This window comes from Chiloscyllium punctatum, chromosome 36 (assembly GCF_047496795.1).
Source record: "Chiloscyllium punctatum isolate Juve2018m chromosome 36, sChiPun1.3, whole genome shotgun sequence".
NCBI classification, from domain to species: domain Eukaryota; kingdom Metazoa; phylum Chordata; class Chondrichthyes; order Orectolobiformes; family Hemiscylliidae; genus Chiloscyllium; species Chiloscyllium punctatum.
The window spans coordinates 48,478,020-48,485,430 of NC_092774.1; positions in this window are offsets into that span (position 1 = coordinate 48,478,020).

Here is a 7,411-nt window from a genome sequence, read left to right on the forward strand (position 1 = left end):
AAGGCATGGTTAGTGTGCTTGCGGGTGATCCAAAATTAGGAGATATCATTGATAGCGAGGAAGGTTACTCAAACTTAACAGAGGGATCTTGGACAGATGGGGAAGTGGGCTGAGGATTGGCAAAGGCAACCCAATACAGAGAAATGTGTAGTCTTGCACTTCAGAAAGTCAAACCAAGGTGGGACTTATATAGTAAATGGTAAGGTCCTGAGCAGTGTTCTGGAACAGAGGGACCTAGGTGTATAAGGTTGTAGATCTTTGAAAGCAGCGTCACAGATAGACAGGGTGGTGAAGAAAACATTTAGCATGCAGGCCTTCATCAGTCGAGGCACTGACTGTAGGAGTTGGGACGTAATGTTACCATTGTATAAGTCATTGGTTGTGCCGCATTTGGATAATAGTGTACAGTTTTGGTCAGCCTGTTATAGGCAAGGCACAGTTAAACCGGAAAGAGTGCAAAGAAGATATACAAGGATGTGGCCAGAACGAGTGAGCCTGAGTTATCGGGACAGGTTGGCCAGGATAGGGCTTTATTCCTTGGAGAATGAGGGGTGACCTTGATTGAGGTGTATAAAATCGTGAGGGACACAGGCAGGATGAATGCAGATAGTCTTTTTCCCAGGGATGGGGAGTTGAAAACGAGAGGGCACAGGTTTAAGGTGAGAGGGGGGAAAGATTTAAGGGGGACCTGAGGGGCAACTTCTTCACACAGAGAGTGGTGTGGACGTGGAAGGGCTGTCAGAGAAAGTGGTTGAGGGAGGTACAATAACAACATTTAGGAAACATTTGGGCAGGTACATGGATGGGAAGGGTTTAGATGGATATGGACCAAATGCAGGCAATTGGCTGGAGCATGGAGCAGTTTGGGCTGAAGGTTCTGTTTCCATGCTGTATTACTCCATGACTCTATGCACTTATTTCAAGTGATGATCATCTTGATGGGATTGTACTATAGGCCCCTGCAATAGTCACAGGGAAAGTGAAAACCAAATATATACATAATATATAGATCTCAAATCTATGTACAAATAATTAAGGTTCTGATGGTAAGATAATTTAAGTTTCCAAACATTAACACTATGGGAGAGCCATTCAAAGGATTGGATAGTGGAGCGTTTGTTAGAAGTACTTGAGAAAGTTTTCTTTTTCAAAATATTACTATTTCTATGACAGAAGGAGCAAAACTTGCCTTTCCCTCGAGAAACTTGGTATCACCCAGTCTCCCTGACAGCACAGTTGAAAACGGTACCACCAGAGTGAAGTCGCTTGTCAACTTATGGGACAACCAGACCAGATTGAAGTTCTCAGCAGGGGGCTCAATCTCTGCCCCACCACCAAAATGGCCCCCTGCTGGTCTCGTGACAGACGCAGAAGAATTCATCAGATGAACGAGACTCTGCGAATTCTTCCAAGATGTCAGCAGTGAGACCAACGAGACGATCGGTGAACTGGAACACTGGATGGATGGAACGGGGGGTGGAGCGACCAAAGGAGGAGTTGATTTGGACCCTTGCGGAGGGTCAATGGCCCGGGGCTGGGCACGTATGGTCAAATTGGCAGGAAAAGTGCGTGAACGCCAGAATCGTCAGCCGCACCCACAAGGGAACACTAAACTTGGCCCGAACACAACACAACACCATCCATGCTCTCAAGAATAGACAACAGACAATAGACAATAGGTGCAGGAGTAGGCCATTCTGCCCTTTGAGCCTGCACCACCATTCAATATGGTCATGGCTGATCATCCTCAATCAGTATCCTGTTCCTGCCTTATTTCCATAACCCATGATTCCATTATCCATGAGAGCTCTATCCAACTCTTTCTTAAACGAATCCAGAGACTGGGCCTCCACTGCCCTCTGGGGCAGAGCATTCCACACAGCCACCACTCTCTGGGTGAAGAAGTTTCTCCTCATCTCTGTCCTAAATGGTCTACCCCATATTTTTAAGCTGTGTCCTCTGGTTCGGCACTCACCCATCAGCGGAAACATGTTTCCTGCCTCCAGAGTGTCCAATCCTTTAATAATCTTATAAGTCTCAATCAGATCCCCTCTCAGTCTTCTCAACATAAGGGTATACAAGCCCAGTCGCTTCAGTCTTTCCGTGTAAGGCAATCCTGCCATTCCAGGAATTGACCTCGTGAGCCTACGCTGCACTCCCTCAATAGCCAGAATGTCTTTCCTCAAATTTGGAGACCAAAACTGCACATAATATTTCAGGTGCAGTCTCACCAGGGCCCTGTACAGCTGCAGAAGAACCTCTTTGCTTCTATACTCAATTCCTCTTGTTATGAAGGCCAGCATGCTATTAGCTTTCTTCACTACCTGCTGTACCTGCATGCTTACCTTCATTGACTGGTGTACAAGAACACCCAGATCTCTTTGTACTGCCCCTTTACCCAAATTGATTCCATTTAGGTAGTAATCTGCCTTCTTGTTCTTGCTACCAAAGTGGATAACCCTACATGTATCCACATTAAACTGCATCTGCCATGCATCTGACCACTCACCTAACCTGTCCAGGTCACCCTGTAATCTCCTAACATCCTCATCACATTTAACCCTGCCACCCAGCTTAGTATCATCAGCAAATTTGCTAATGTTATTACTAATACCATCTTCTGCATCATTGTCCTCAAACCTGCAGAGCCAAGGAAGAGCCATCGTCATTCAGAATTGAACAGACTACTGCACAGAAGTATTCCGACAACTGAACAACCCAAAAGCTACAGGCATCTACCTGCCAGTCCTGCTCAAGAACACACCCGTGAATTCAACAGACTGATCAAGAGCTTTGATCCAGTCCTTCAGATCACTCTCATCCCATGTGATTCTTGCGTAGGGGATTTCTATGTCTTCTGAAGATATGCAGAAGGATGTCCCATTGTATCAGGCATCGGGAGCCTGTGTGAGAACCTCTGCAGTTGTGGTGAGGGCATCTTGAAATCCTCTGGCCAGGGAACCCCCTCAGTTCCGTAGTGACACCACAGCTTCCCTGCAGATATTCAGCACCCACGGACCAGTCGAACCGGGAACATTCCTGGTCACAATGGATGTTTCAGCACTCTACACCAGCATCCCGCACAATTGTGGCATCACTTCAACAGCCTCTGTGCTCACTACCAACAACTGGCAATGCTGGGGCACGATCCTACAAGCCATCTGCTTCATCCTCCACCACACCATCTTCACTTTAAACAACCAGTTCTTTATCCAGACACACGGTACAGCCACGGGGACCAAATCTGCACCCCAATATGCGAACATTTTCATGCCCAATTTTGAACAAAGCTTCTTTGCACAGGACCTCCAACCGACGCTTCACACCAGATATATTGATGACATTTTCTTCCTCTGGATCCATGATGAGGAATCACTGGAACAACTCCATAGTTGTGGATGTAGGTTTGCTCACTGAGCTGAAAGGTTCATTTTCAGATGTTTCGTCACCATATTACGTAGCATCTTCAGTGGGCCTCCGGACGAAGCACTGCTGATGTTTCCTGCTTTCTATTTATATGTTTGGGTTTCTTTGACTCGGTGATGTCATTTCCTGTGGTGGTGCCATTTCCTGTGATGTCGTTTCCTGTTCTTTTTCTCAGGGGGTGGTAAATGGGATCCAAGTCAATGTGTTTGTTGAGAAGAGTTCTGGTTGGGATGTCATCCTTCTAGGAATGCCATTTACCACCCCCTGAGAAAAGAAGAGGAAATGACATCACCGTAGGAAATGACATCACCAACCCAAAGAAACCCAAACATCTAAATAGAAAGCATTGCTTCGTCCAAAAGGTCATTGAAGATGTTACCTAGTGTGGTGACAAAACGTCTGAAAATGAACCTTCCAGCTCAGCGAGCAAACCTACTTCCAGAACCTCAACCTGAGCTACAAATCTTCTCAAAACTCGCTAACAACTACATCGTGGCATCAACAATCCCAGCATCAGACTTACCTTGGACTACTCTTTGGAACCAGTCTGTTTCTTGGACACAGATCTCCATGAAGAATGGAGACCTCAGTACCTCACTTTACCACAAGCCCATGGATAACCCCCCCCCCCCCCCCCTCTCCCCAGTGCTGCACTTCCTGAGCTTTCACATATCAGAACAGCCATCCCCAACGGACAAGCCCTACACCGACACAGGATCTGCTCAGATGGGGAGGAACTTGACAAACACCTGAAGGTGTTGAGGGACACTCTTACATGGACGGGACGTGATGTTAAACTCATTGATTAGCAGATCTGACGTGCCACGGTGAAAAACCATCATGACTTCCTCAGGAGATAGACGCGGGCTACGGCCGATAGGATACCCTTCCTCTCCCAATACTTCAGCACATTATCAATGAGGATGAGCACCTCTCCAAGAGCTTCCCCACGCCTCTACTTCTCACCTCCAAACAACCACCAAACCTTCAACAGACCATTGCTTACAGAAAGCGGCCCAGTGTTCAGGAGAACATTGACCACGACACCACACAACCCTGTCATGGCATACATTGCAAGGAGGGTCAGAGTGTAGACATGGATACCACCATTACATGTGGGGGACACCACCCACCATGGACACAGCAGGGACTCATGTGACTCAGCCAATGTTCTCTATCTCAAACACTGCAAGCAAGGATGGTCTGAGGCATGAGACATTGGCGAGACCAAGCAGACGCTACAGTAGCGGATGGATGGACACTGCACAACAGACAGTGGTGTTCCCTCCCAGTGGTGGAACAGTTCAGTGGTCAACGACATTCAGCCTCCGCCCTTCCAAGGTGGACGTGCAACAGTGCAGAGTTGCTGAACAGAGGCTAGTAGCCACGTTCAGTAACCCTGAGGATGGCCTCAACCAGATCTTGGGTTCACGTTGCACAGTATACACATTCACACATACACACTTTCTCACAGACACTCTCTCTTACACACACACCCTCTCTCTTACGTACACACACACACACACACTCTCTTATATACACATACATTCTCACTCACACAAACACTCACATGCACCCTCTCATACACACATACTCTCTCTCTGACACACACACGTGCACTCTCACTCTCTCACAAACACCCTCTCTCTTACTCACACACACTCTCACAGACCTTCTCTCTTACATTCACACTCACTCTCTCATATAAGCACTCACATACTCCATCTCTCATACACACTCACACTCGGGCATATACTCCCTCACACTTGTGCAGGCTGCCTCTCAAGCACACACATAGTCCCTCACACTCAGACACAAACCATCTCTCTATCAAGCACATGCACACACCCAAACTCTCACTCACTCTCTATCTCACACACACACATACTCACACACACTCACTCACACTCACAAACACTCACTCACACACACACACACACCCCACACACACACTCGCACACACACACACTCACACAAACACACACACACTCACAAACACACTCACAAACATACACACTCTCTCTCACACAGACACACACCCCACACACATACACACACACACACTCACACACTCACACAAACACACACACTCACAAACACTCACACACACCCCCACACACACACTCACAAACACTCACACACACCTCACACACACTCACACACACACACACACACAAACACACTCACACACACACCCCACACACACTCACACACACACATATACACTCACACACTCTCACACACACACACCCACACCCCACACACACACACTCACAAACACACTCACAAACAAACACACTCTCTCATACACACACACACCCCACACACATACACACACACTCACACAAACACACACACTCACAAACACTCACACACACTCTCTCACACACACAAACACCCCCCCACACACACACACTCACAAACACTCACACACACACTCTCTCTCACACACACACACCCCACACACACACACACCCCACACACACTCACACAAACACACCCTCACACACACCCACACAAACACACCCACACCCCACACACACTCACACACACCCACACCCCCCACACACACACTCACACACACACATATACACTCACACACTCTCTCACACACACACACTCACACACACACCCCACACACACACTCACACAAACACACACACACATACTCACAAACACACACACACATACTCACAAACACACACACTCTCTCTCACACACACACCCCCCACACACACACACCCCACACACACACACACACACTCTCACTCACACACACACACACACCCCACACACACACTCTCTCACACACACATACACACACACACCCCACACACACACTCTCTCACACACACATACACACACACACACACTCTCACACACACACACTCACACAAACACACACTCACATACACAAATCTATGGGGTGGATTTGCATTTGCAGATACATTTGATTTTGTTAAAAATCCCACAATCTATAGACAGTCGATGTGGTATTTTATAAATTCCTCCTTTCGAAATAAAACCAGTCTGGCTCCAGGATGAGACACAAACAGACCTGAAACAATGCCTCACAGTGAAAATGTCTTGTCTGACCTAAAATGTCACCTTTATTCAAATCAAACCTGAAGTACCTTGGGGCAGGGAATTACATATTAATCGACTGAAACCTGCATCTCCATTCTACATAGAACGTTACAGCACAGTACATGTCCTTCGGCCCTCGACATTGCGCCGACCTGCAGGCTTATAAGGGTGGGTGGGATGTTGATTCAAGGGTTGGTGTGGAATCAATGGGCCAAATGGCCTGTTTCCACACGGTAGGGATTCTGTGACCCCTTTAATACCAACAGAGCTGCCTTTAAGTTGGCGATTGGAGAGATATTAAATTAATACTTTGCGCAGTTTTTACTGTTCAGAAATGGAGGTTCGAGAACTCAAGAAATAGATTATGACGTTTTGAAAACAGTTCACATTAGTGTAGAGCAAGTGCTGGAGGGGTCATCAAACTGAAAGGTAGATAAATCTCCAGGGCCCTGATCAAGTGTATTTCAGGACACTGTGGGAAGTTAGGGAGGAGATTATAGGGGACCCAGCAGAAATATTTGTCCCATCTCTCAACACAGGTGAGGTATCGGAGGACTGGAGGATGGTTCATGTTTTGATTAGATTCGATTAGATTCCCCGACAGTGTGGAAACAGGCCCTTCAGCCCAACAAGTCCACACTGACCCCTCCGAAGAGCAACCCACCCAAGAACAATTCCCTACATCTAACACTGTGGGCAACTTAGCATGGCCAATTCACCCTAATCTGCAGATCTTTGGATTGTGGGAGGAAACCGGAGCACCCGGAGGAAACCCACGCAGACACGGGGAGGATGTGCAAACTCCGCACAGAGAGTCACCCTGAGGCTGGAATCGAACCCTGGTCCCTGGCACTGTGAGGCAGCAGGGCTAACCACTGAGGCACCCTTGTGCCGTTGT